Genomic DNA, 11,811 nt, shown 5'->3' with positions numbered 1-11,811 from the left:
AGAAGTCAGAAGTTGGTGCAATAAAGTCACCAAGCATCTTCCTTGCATCTCCACCATTGTTGTTGTTTTCGGCTGCCATGGCTTCTTCTTTTTCGAAAATTTCTGTAAGGTCCTCTCCAGAGGGTTGTGCTTTAGCTTCTCTTAGCTTCCTCTTCAGAGTCCTTTCAGGTTCAGGATCAGCTTCAACAAGAATGTCTTTATCCTTGTTCCTGCTCATATGAAAAAGAAGAGAACAGAAAAGAAAAGAAAAGAAATTCTCTATGTCACAATATAGAGATTCCTTTATGTGAGTAGAAGAATGGAAGAATAGAATAATGAGGTAGAGAGGGAATAAGAGAAATTCGAACACAGAGAGAGGGAGAGGGTTCAAATTATGAGTAGAAGAGAAGTGTTAGTAAATAAATAAATAGATAGAAAGAGATGAGAGAGAGAAGAAATTCGAATATTAGTTTAAAATAAAATTATTCTTGTTTTTATTTTAATTATTAGTTAGAATTCGAAAATTAAAAAGAGAAATAAAATAAAATTAGAATTTAAAACAATTAGTTAATTAAAAAGAATTTTGAAAAAGAGGTTAGTGATTTTCGAAAATAAGAGAGAGAGAAAAGTAGTTAGGTGGTTTTGACAAGGATAAGAAATAGTAAACTTTTTTTAAAATCAAACAAAAAGTCAAGTAGTTAATTCAAAAAGATTTGAAAATAAATTTTGAAAAGATAAGAAGTTTGAAAAAGATTTTGAAATTAAGTTTTGAAAAAGATACGATTGAAATTTATTTTGAAAAAGATTTGAAAAGGTAGAATTTTTAATTTGAAATTTTGACTTGACTAAAAAGAAACAATTGAATTTTAAAATATTTTTGACCAAATCAAACCAAAATTTCAAAATTTATTAGTAAAATAAGGGAAATATATTTTTTTGATTTTTTTGAATTAATGAAGGAAGAGAAAAACAACAAAATGACACAAAATATAAAAATTTAAGATCAAAACAACTAATGCATGCAAGAACACTTTGAATGTCAAGATGAACACCAAGAACACTTTGAAGATCATGATGAACATCAAGAACATATTTTTTAAAATTTTTAAGAAAAGAAACACATGCAAGACACCAAACTTAGAAATTTTTAATGTTTAGACACTAAGAATTCGAAAATGCACAAGAAAAATAAGAAAAGACACAAAACAAGAAAATTTAAAGATCAAACAAGGAAAATCATCAAGAACAACTTGAAGATCAAAGAAGAACACAATGCATGAATTTTCGAAAATTTAAGAGAGATTAAAGCATGCAATTGACACCAAACTTAAAATTTGACACAAGACTCAAACAAGAAACACAAAATTTTTTTGGTTTTATGATTTTATTAAAATTTTTTTGTATTTTTCGAAAATTTTTGGAAAAAGAAAATAAAGAAATTCAAAATTTTTAATAAGAATTCCAGGATCCATGCAATTTTTAGTCTAAAGCTTCGGTCCAAAAGAATTAGACATAGCCAAATGGACAGCCAAGCTTCAGCATAACAATTACAGACATGTCCTTTCTATGATGGAAAGTAGAAACCTCGGTCCAAAAAATTAGACATGACTTAACAGCCAGTCAGGTTCAACATATCTCAAGAAGCTCTAGAATTCATTCTTAAAAATCTGAAGAACAAATATTTATTATTTTTATTAATTTTTTTAAAATAAAATAAAATTAAAAAGCTTAAACATAAAATAAAATTACCTAATCTAAGAAACAAAATGAACCGTTAGTTGTCCAAACTCGAACAATCCCCAGCAACGGCGCCAAAAACTTGGTACACGGAATCATGATCTCACACTTTTCTCACAACTCCGTGCAACTAACCAGCAAGTGCACTGGGTCGTCCAAGTAATACCTTACGTGAGTAAGGGTTGATCCCACGGAGATTGTCGGCTTGAAGCAAGCTATGGTCATCTTGTAAATCTCAATCAGGTGGATTCAAATGGTTATGAGGTTTTGATGATGAAAAGATAAATAAAACATAAAATAAAATAAAGTTACTTATGTAATTCATTGGTGGGAATTTCAGATAAGCGTCTGGAGATGCTTTGTTGCTTCTGAACCTCTGCTTTCCTATTTCCTTCTTCCAACCATGCGTGCTTCCTTCCATGGCAAGCTGTAAGATCTTCTCAGTGAAAATGGTCCTCTACGATTTCTGCACGGCTAATCAACTGTCGGATTTCTTGTCTCGGATGAAAAATACCAAGTACAGCTACCGCATGGCTAATCATCTGTCGGTTCTCGCTAGCGTCAGAATAGAATCCATTGATCCTTTTGCACACTGTCACTGCACCCAACATTCGCAGGTTTGAAGCTCGTCACAGTCATCCCTTTCCGGATCCTACTCGGAATACCACAGACAAGGTTTAGACTTTTCGGATCCCAGGAATGCTGCCAATGATTCTAGCCTATACCACAAAGATACTAATCTCACGGACTCGGTCCGTGTATTAGATACCCAAGAGAATATACTCCGGATGTTGTCCAATGACTACGTTGAACATCATGTAGACTGCTTTGTGGTTGTCAGGTACGCGATCTTGGCTAAGCGAGTAACGAAGGTTGGTTAATTGTCACGGGTCACGCCTTCATTCTGACTTAACTGAATTAAGTACGAGAGTATATCTTGGAGAATAAGTAGGCGTGAATTGAAAGAAAAACAATAGTACTTGCATTAATTCATGAAGAACAGCAGAGCTCCACACCTTAATCTATGGGGTGTGGAAACTCCACTGTAGAAAATACATAAGTGAAAAAGGTCTAGGCATGGCCGTGAGGCCAGCCTCCAAAACGTGAACAATAGATGATAAAAATTGTCCAATGATAAAAACTCTAAAAGTAGTTTTTATACTAGACTAGTAGCCTAGGGTTACAGAAAATGAGTAACTAAGTGCAGATAGTGCAGAAATCCACATCTGTGGCCCACTTGGTGTGTGCTTGGGCTGAGCATTGAATCTTTTTCGTGCATAAGCTGTTCCTGGAGTTAAACGCCAGCTTTGGTGCCAGTTTGGGCGTTTAACTCCAATTCTGGTGCCAGTTTGGGCGTTTTACGCAAAAATATTTTAGGCTGTCATTGAACGCCAGTTTGGGCCATCAAATCTCGGGCAAAGTATAGACTATTATATATTTCTGGAAATCCCAGGATATCTACTTTCCAACACAATTAAGAGCGTGCCAATTAGGCTTTTATAGCTCCAGAAAATCCACTTCGAGTGCAGGAGGGTCAGAATCCAACAGCATCTGCAGTCCTTTTTTAGCCTCTGAATCAGATTTTTGCTCAGGTCCCTCAATTTCAGCCAGAAAACACATGAAATCACAGAAAAACACACAAAATCATAGTAAAGTCCAGAAATATGATTTTTAAATAAAAACTAATAAAAATATAATAAAATATAGCTAAATCATACCAAAAACTATGTAAAAACAATACCAAAAAGGGTATAAATTATCCGCTCATCAGTGTTCTACACCAATGTGATTGTATCAATAGAGAAACAAAATCAAGGGTGAATGTATAATACTAAGTTTGGTGTTCCACCATCAACATCAATTGAGCACGAAGTAACCCTTGAGACAATCATGAATAATCACAAATTACAAACAATAATAGAAATTGACTAAACTTGCATTTCACTTGTTTACCTTTTTGTTCTACATTTCATTTCCTCATAGGTTTAAAGCACATGATGTAGTATGCATGCATAAAATATGCACTCTATTTTGGCATATAAAAGTAAGCAAGGAACTAAGTTTGGTGTTTAGACACCATTTATAGTTCAAGAATTCATAAGCATACATGCATGATAATTACATTTCAAGTGCTTGGGGACAAGCAACTTTCAAAGTTCATTATAGGCAATTACTTCAGTTTTTGGAAGAACTAAGCATCATCAACCAAAGAGACAAAGAGGGATACAAAGACCAACAATGATGATGATAAGGAGTAAAGCAAGTGTACACCAAGAGGTTGTATTGTTAAGTGATTGTCTTGTATTTAAATTGATATGATTGAAACTGATATTGTGCCCCTGTCTGTTTGCTTAGTATAGTTTCTTTATGGCTTAATAACCATGATGCTAGATAGCTCATAGCACCATACTTTTGAAAAATTGCTTGCACTCAGAATCTCTAAGAATGCGAACAGAGAATATGTCTTTAAAAAGACGGATTGAGGAATTTTAAAAATGTTGAGGCAAGCAAAAGATTAAGAGAAGTGGTGGTTCTGACTGTATGATTGTGTATTGAGGTTGCATATTTGTTAAAACCTGCATGGGAGCTCATAGGCAGGAAATGAAGTTTAGAGAAGTATTGTAGAAATTCTCAAACATCTATTGATCCAAGAAGTAGGAACAGAAGAAAACAAAAGAAATAGAAAAAGAAAAAACAAGGTCCAAAGGCTCTGAGCATCAATTACTAGAAAGAAAAAGAAAGAAACAAGAACTCAAAGAGTTATTATCCTAGTAAATGCTTGTGGTAGAATTGTGTCAAAGAGAGAGGCTTGAGCAAGTAAATCCTAAGGGGTGTTTCAACACCTAATATCTTAGACCAACTGGTTTGGGAGTATTGATTGAAAGCTTATCTTAAAGGGCCGCTTTGAAACATGACACCTAGAGTCGAGGCCAAGATGAGTGAGTGCTGCCTCAAGGTGATTATCTACAAAGAGACTTCCATAATACCATTTGAATAAAAGTCCTAAGACCTAAGACTTCCAAAATGTAGGGACTAATAAGCACTGGAATCCTTGCATGAACATATAATTCAAAGTTCACCCCACTATCACTTAATCACTTCACTTACCAAGGCATTATAAGCTATTCTTCAATTCATTCCAATTAAAAGAAACCTTTGTGCATAACTCTTTTCTTGCTTGAGGACATAGTAAAGTCCAGAAATATGATTTTTAAATAAAAACTAATAAAAATATAATAAAATATAGCTAAATCATACCAAAAACTATGTAAAAACAATACCAAAAAGGGTATAAATTATCCGCTCATCAGTGTTCTACACCAATGTGATTGTATCAATAGAGAAACAAAATCAAGGGTGAATGTATAATACTAAGTTTGGTGTTCCACCATCAACATCAATTGAGCACGAAGTAACCCTTGAGACAATCATGAATAATCACAAATTACAAACAATAATAGAAATTGACTAAACTTGCATTTCACTTGTTTACCTTTTTGTTCTACATTTCATTTCCTCATAGGTTTAAAGCACATGATGTAGTATGCATGCATAAAATATGCACTCTATTTTGGCATATAAAAGTAAGCAAGGAACTAAGTTTGGTGTTTAGACACCATTTATAGTTCAAGAATTCATAAGCATACATGCATGATAATTACATTTCAAGTGCTTGGGGACAAGCAACTTTCAAAGTTCATTATAGGCAATTACTTCAGTTTTTGGAAGAACTAAGCATCATCAACCAAAGAGACAAAGAGGGATACAAAGACCAACAATGATGATGATAAGGAGTAAAGCAAGTGTACACCAAGAGGTTGTATTGTTAAGTGATTGTCTTGTATTTAAATTGATATGATTGAAACTGATATTGTGCCCCTGTCTGTTTGCTTAGTATAGTTTCTTTATGGCTTAATAACCATGATGCTAGATAGCTCATAGCACCATACTTTTGAAAAATTGCTTGCACTCAGAATCTCTAAGAATGCGAACAGAGAATATGTCTTTAAAAAGACGGATTGAGGAATTTTAAAAATGTTGAGGCAAGCAAAAGATTAAGAGAAGTGGTGGTTCTGACTGTATGATTGTGTATTGAGGTTGCATATTTGTTAAAACCTGCATGGGAGCTCATAGGCAGGAAATGAAGTTTAGAGAAGTATTGTAGAAATTCTCAAACATCTATTGATCCAAGAAGTAGGAACAGAAGAAAACAAAAGAAATAGAAAAAGAAAAAACAAGGTCCAAAGGCTCTGAGCATCAATTACTAGAAAGAAAAAGAAAGAAACAAGAACTCAAAGAGTTATTATCCTAGTAAATGCTTGTGGTAGAATTGTGTCAAAGAGAGAGGCTTGAGCAAGTAAATCCTAAGGGGTGTTTCAACACCTAATATCTTAGACCAACTGGTTTGGGAGTATTGATTGAAAGCTTATCTTAAAGGGCCGCTTTGAAACATGACACCTAGAGTCGAGGCCAAGATGAGTGAGTGCTGCCTCAAGGTGATTATCTACAAAGAGACTTCCATAATACCATTTGAATAAAAGTCCTAAGACCTAAGACTTCCAAAATGTAGGGACTAATAAGCACTGGAATCCTTGCATGAACATATAATTCAAAGTTCACCCCACTATCACTTAATCACTTCACTTACCAAGGCATTATAAGCTATTCTTCAATTCATTCCAACTAAAAGAAACCTTTGTGCATAATTCTTTTTCTTGCTTGAGGTCAAGCAAGGTTTTAAGTTTGGCGTTGTGATGCATTCGCATTATAGCTAGATTAGCTAGTTAGTTTAGTCAATTTTAGTTCAATTTCTTGCATATTACTGAAATAAACAAGCACTTAGATGGATTCTCTCATCATACTTTGATAGATTAAGGACTAAATGAATTTTGATCAATTTCATGCAAACAATTGACGAAAAATATGAATGAGTGAGTTATATAATGTTAGTTGCTCAAGAGATAGAACTTTGATGTATTGCTATTCTGTTTTGTGATCATAACAGGGGAAAAGAGCACCAAATGTCCCTCAAAGAACACCTCACAGCCAATAGCGCTACGCTCACTTAAGCTTGAAGAACGCTACGTTCCCTTGCAGCATGACTCTTGGCTCTACGCTCTTTTTCAAAGAGCGCTGCGTTCGTCACCCAAGAAAGTTTTGCTAGCAACGCGTACGCGTGGGTGACACGTATGCGTGGAAGTGGTAATTTTTGGAAGACCACGCGTAAGCGTGGATGACGCGTACGCATAGAGATGAGCAGCATTCTTCAACCAAGAGCGCTACGTTCTCCACCCAAGAGTGCCTGCGATACTTTTAAAAGTAGGTTTGAAGATTTGCCATCGATGCGTACGCGTGAGTGACACGTACACGTGGAAGTGACATTTGTGAAGAAGCACACGAATGCATGGACAAAGCGGCAGCGTAGAAGTGGTTTTCAGAGGCCATGCGTATGCGTGGATGACGCGTACGTGTGGGAGAGCGCTCTTGACACGAACGCTATGCTCTCCTGGAGAGTTCACTGAAGATGACGCGTACGCATAGGTAAAGCGTACGCATGACAAGGACTGCAGAGAGTAATGACACACATAGGTGACGCGTACGCGTCACGAGTGCCGAAACGTTGAATGATGTGTACGCGTGGCCGACGCGTACGCGTGGGTGCATGAGCACTCCGCTCTCCTCAAAAGCGCTACATTCTCCTGGAGCAGATGATTCCACCAACCAGAAAAAAGCCCACTTGAAGCAACTGGCGAGTACACCTGAAGAAGTGACTGAACCAGTATAAATAGGGGACACCTAGAATCATTGAGGACTTTTTCTGGATCTTCTTTTTCAGCTTCTCTTTCTTTTAGATCTTTTTTTTGTACTTTTGCATTTTGGAATTTTACTTCCTAGACTTTTCTGCATTTTTCTGTTTTCTGTTTGAATTGAGCAATGATGAACTAAACCCAAATTTCATTAGGGGAAGAGCTCTATTGTAATCAAAATGAATCAATGAAATTCTTCTTCTTCTCAATTCATTTGGGTAGCTATAGGATAACTTCTGTTTTGATTGTGAATTATTCACTCCGGAAGGGGGTTTAATTCAAATGAATGCTTGTGTGAGCCTCGGAAGGAGAATCACTTGCAATAGAATTGGAGCTCTATCCTTCACAATTCTCTTAACTAACACCATTTGGGAGGAATTGAGGTTTTGAGAGTTTGTGTGGCTTATTGATAAGAGAATGTGCTCTAACTCTTCTCATGACAATTAGATCAAGGAATTGGCAAGATTGATTGTGATTAGAGAGATTGGATTGTCAAGAAATTGGGATCCAATCAATTTCAATCCGCCATAGATCGACTCATATGATTGAGAAAGGAGTTGAGACCCATTTGATTCATGATGGATTATGGTATCTCCAATTCCCAATGAATCATTTTTTTTGAATTTCTTCAATTTAGATCTCTCTGCATTCACTTTAATTGAAATTTTTCACTGCTATTTTGATTCCCAAACCCAATTCCTTCTATAATTCATGCAATTTAAGTTTCACTGTAATTTAGATTTTGTAATTTTACTTTCTTGAACTTTAAGATTCAAGTTATTTATGTTTCTTGCAATCTAAGATTCAGTTCTTTTACTTTCTTGATCTTTAAGTTTCAGTCATTTAAGTTTCTTACCATTTAAGTTTCAAGCAATTTACATTCAGCACGTTAGATTTCCTACAATTTACTTACTGTTGATCCAATTTCACTCAAATCATCACTTGTTAGCTTGACTAGACTCATCACCATACTAAAATTGCTTGATCCATCAATCCCTGTGGGATCAACCTCACTTTTGTGAGTTTTACTACTTGATGCGACCCGGTATACTTGCCGGTTAGTTTGTGCGAATTCAATTTTTTGCCATCACTCCTCCCCCTCTTGGGCGTTCAACGCCCAAATCTGGCATTCAACGCCAGGGGGGATCATCAAAAAAAAATTTTTAGATGAGGGGCGTTCAATGCCAGGGATAGGCGTTGAACGCCCATAGGGGACCAGAGGATGGTCCTGAGGCTACCACTGTGTGGGCGTTGAACGCTTGAATAGTCCCTTTCTGGCATTCAACGCTAGCCCTTCTCCCCCTTTTGGGCATTGAACGCCCAGGGTATTCCTTCCCTGGCGTTCAACGCCAGTTCCTTCCTCCCTGATGGACGTTAAATGCCCATCTTCTTTCTTGTCTGACGTTCAACGCCAGCAAGGTTATCCCTCTAGGGTGTTCTATTTTTCAACCTGAGCATCTGTGTTTCTATTTTAAGTTTCATACATTATCATAAACGTTAAAAAGCAAAGTAAAAACATAGAAAATAAAGGAAAATAAAATCAATAGAGAACAACTAAAAGAAAAAGGAAATAATTTTATTCTACTTATCGTTGGGTTGCTTCCCAACAAGCACTTTTTTATCATCATTAGTTGGACTTCACTGTACTCATGTCAACAGCAGTGTAGATCTCTCTTGCTCAACCTCATCACCCAAGTAGTGTTTCACTCTTTGGCTATTAACTGTGAATCTTTCATCGGAATGTCTGCTCAACCTCACCACTCAAGTAGTGTTTCACTCTTTGGCCATTAACTGTGAATCTTACATCGGAATATCTTCTTTGAAGTTCTATATGACCATATGGTGACACTGTAGTGACCACAAAAAGTCCTATCCAACGTGACTTGAGCTTCTAAGGGAAGACCTTGAGGCTGGAATTGAAGAGCAAAACCTTCCAGCCAGGTTCAAAGACTCTGGAAGCTATCTTCTTGTCATGCCACTTCTTGGCCCTTTTCTTGTAAATTTTTGCATTCTCAAATACAGCAAGCCAGAATTCATCCAACTCATTCAGCTGGAGTAACCTTTTTCTCCTACTGCCTTAGCATCAATGTTGAGGAATCTGGTTGCCCAATAGGCCCTGTGTTCCAGATCCACTAGCAACTGACATGCCTTCATTTGGTATGGTGACATCCCAATAGTGGTCTTGAAAGCTGTTCGATATGCCCATAGAGCATTATCAAGCTGTTCTTTCTAGGTTTCTTCTTAGTTCCCTGTTGGAGACCTCAGCTTGCCCATTCGTCTGTCGATGGTATGGAGTTGCCACTCGGTGGCGAATGCCATAACGGTGCAAAATGGAGTCTAGCTGTCTGTTACAGAAATGACTGCCTCCATCAGTAATCAGTGTCTTTGGGACACCGAACCTGCTAAAAATGTATTTCTGTAGAAACTTCATCACTACTCGAGTATCATTAGTGGGTGATGTGACTGCCTCAACCCACTTAGACACGTAGTATACTGCCACAAGGATGTAGGTGTTCTAGTATGAAGGTGGAAAAGCTCCCATGAAGTTTTTTACCCCATACATCAAATAGCTTAATTTCCAGGATCCCTTACTAAGGCATGTCGTGATTTTGAGGGAGGTTGCTAGCCCGTTGACAACTGTCACAATTGCGCACAAACTCCTGGGAATCCTTGAAAAGCGTTGGCCAGTAGAAGCCACTCTGAAGGACCTTGGTGGATGTTCGCTCACCTCCAAAATATCCTCCATAATCTGAGCCATGGCAATGCCATAAGATTTGTTGTGCCTCTTCTTCAGACACAGCGGCGGATTATACCGTCCGAGCATCTTTTGAAGAGATATGGTTCGTCCCACAAGTAGTACTTTGCAGCATGTATGAGTTTTCGAACTTGCTGTCTACTGTATTCCTTGGGGATGAACCTTATGGCCTTGTAATTTGCAATGTCTGCAAACCAAGGTACTGTCCGAATTGCAAAGAGTTGCTCATCAAGGAATGTCTGAGATACCTCAGTAGAGGGAGGGAATGCCCCTGCTGCTGGTTCAATCATGGATAAATGGTCAGCCATCTGATTTTTTGATCCTTTTCTATCCCTGATTTCTATGGCAAATTCTTGTAGGAGTAATACCCATCTTATCAGTCGTGGTTTAGAATCCTGCTTAGCTATAAGGTATTTAAGAACAACATGGTAAGTGTAGATAATGACCTTAGAGCCTATTAAATTGGATCTAAACTTGTCAATGTCATAGACCACTGCAAGTAATTCCTTCTCTATGGTGGTGTAGTTCCTTTGTGCGTCATTTAAAACACGATTGGCATAATAAATAACGTGCAGGAGCTTATCATGTCTCTATCATAGAACTGCACCAATGGCATAGTTACTAGCATCCCACATTAGTTCAAATGGCAGGTCCCAGTGCAGAAATGACGAGTGCAGTGATAAGCTTAGCTTTCAGAGTTTCGAAGGCATGCTGCACTCCTTATCAAAAATAAAAGGCGTGTCAGTGGCCAAGAGATTGCACAAGGGTTTTTCAATTTTAGAAAAGTCTTTTATAAACCTCATGTAGAATCCTGCATGTCCTAGGAAACTTCTGATTTCCTTAACATTAGTGGGTGGTAGTAATTGATACCTAAAAAAATTAATTTTTCACGTATTAACTACCGGCAAGTATACCGGGTCATATCAAGTAATAAAACTCACTTAGAGTGAGGTCGATCCCACGAGGATTAACAGATTAAGCAATCAATAGTTAGTTGATTATTCTAGTTAGACGGTTCAATTTAGAGTGATGAGCAACAAGAAATGTAAATGACTAGAAATTAAAAGAAAGCAATAAAGTGCAAGGAAAGTAAATGTCGTAAAAGTAAAGTGCAAGAAAATAAAGTGCTGGAAAGTAAAATTGCAAGGAATAGAAAGTACAAGAAAGTAAAGTGCAAGAAAGTAAATGACGAAAAGGTAAACAACTAGAAGTAAAAATAAAAGGAAAGCATTGGGATCAAGAGATATTGCTCTCTTAGGATCAACCATTCTCATCTCCTCTTCAATCATACAATTATTGATCTCTTGGCAAATCATAAGTAACCAAACCCCAATCTCTTGGTGATTTGATTTCTCTTAACATAAACAATTGCCAATCTCTTGATCTAATTGGTCATGAGAAGAGATGAAGTTTAATTTCTGATTCAAGGGCCACACAACCCTCAAGACCTCAATTCAAAGTGGTTACATCTCAGATACCAACTAAGAATATATTGATCAAGAGGATTATGAGAGAAGAGTCTCAAACTGAATT

The sequence above is a fragment of the Arachis ipaensis genome, chromosome B09, assembly GCF_000816755.2.
Source record: "Arachis ipaensis cultivar K30076 chromosome B09, Araip1.1, whole genome shotgun sequence".
Classification (NCBI taxonomy): Eukaryota; Viridiplantae; Streptophyta; class Magnoliopsida; order Fabales; family Fabaceae; genus Arachis; species Arachis ipaensis.
The sequence above is the reverse complement of the archived record's forward strand: the minus strand, read 5'-3'. Positions refer to the sequence as shown.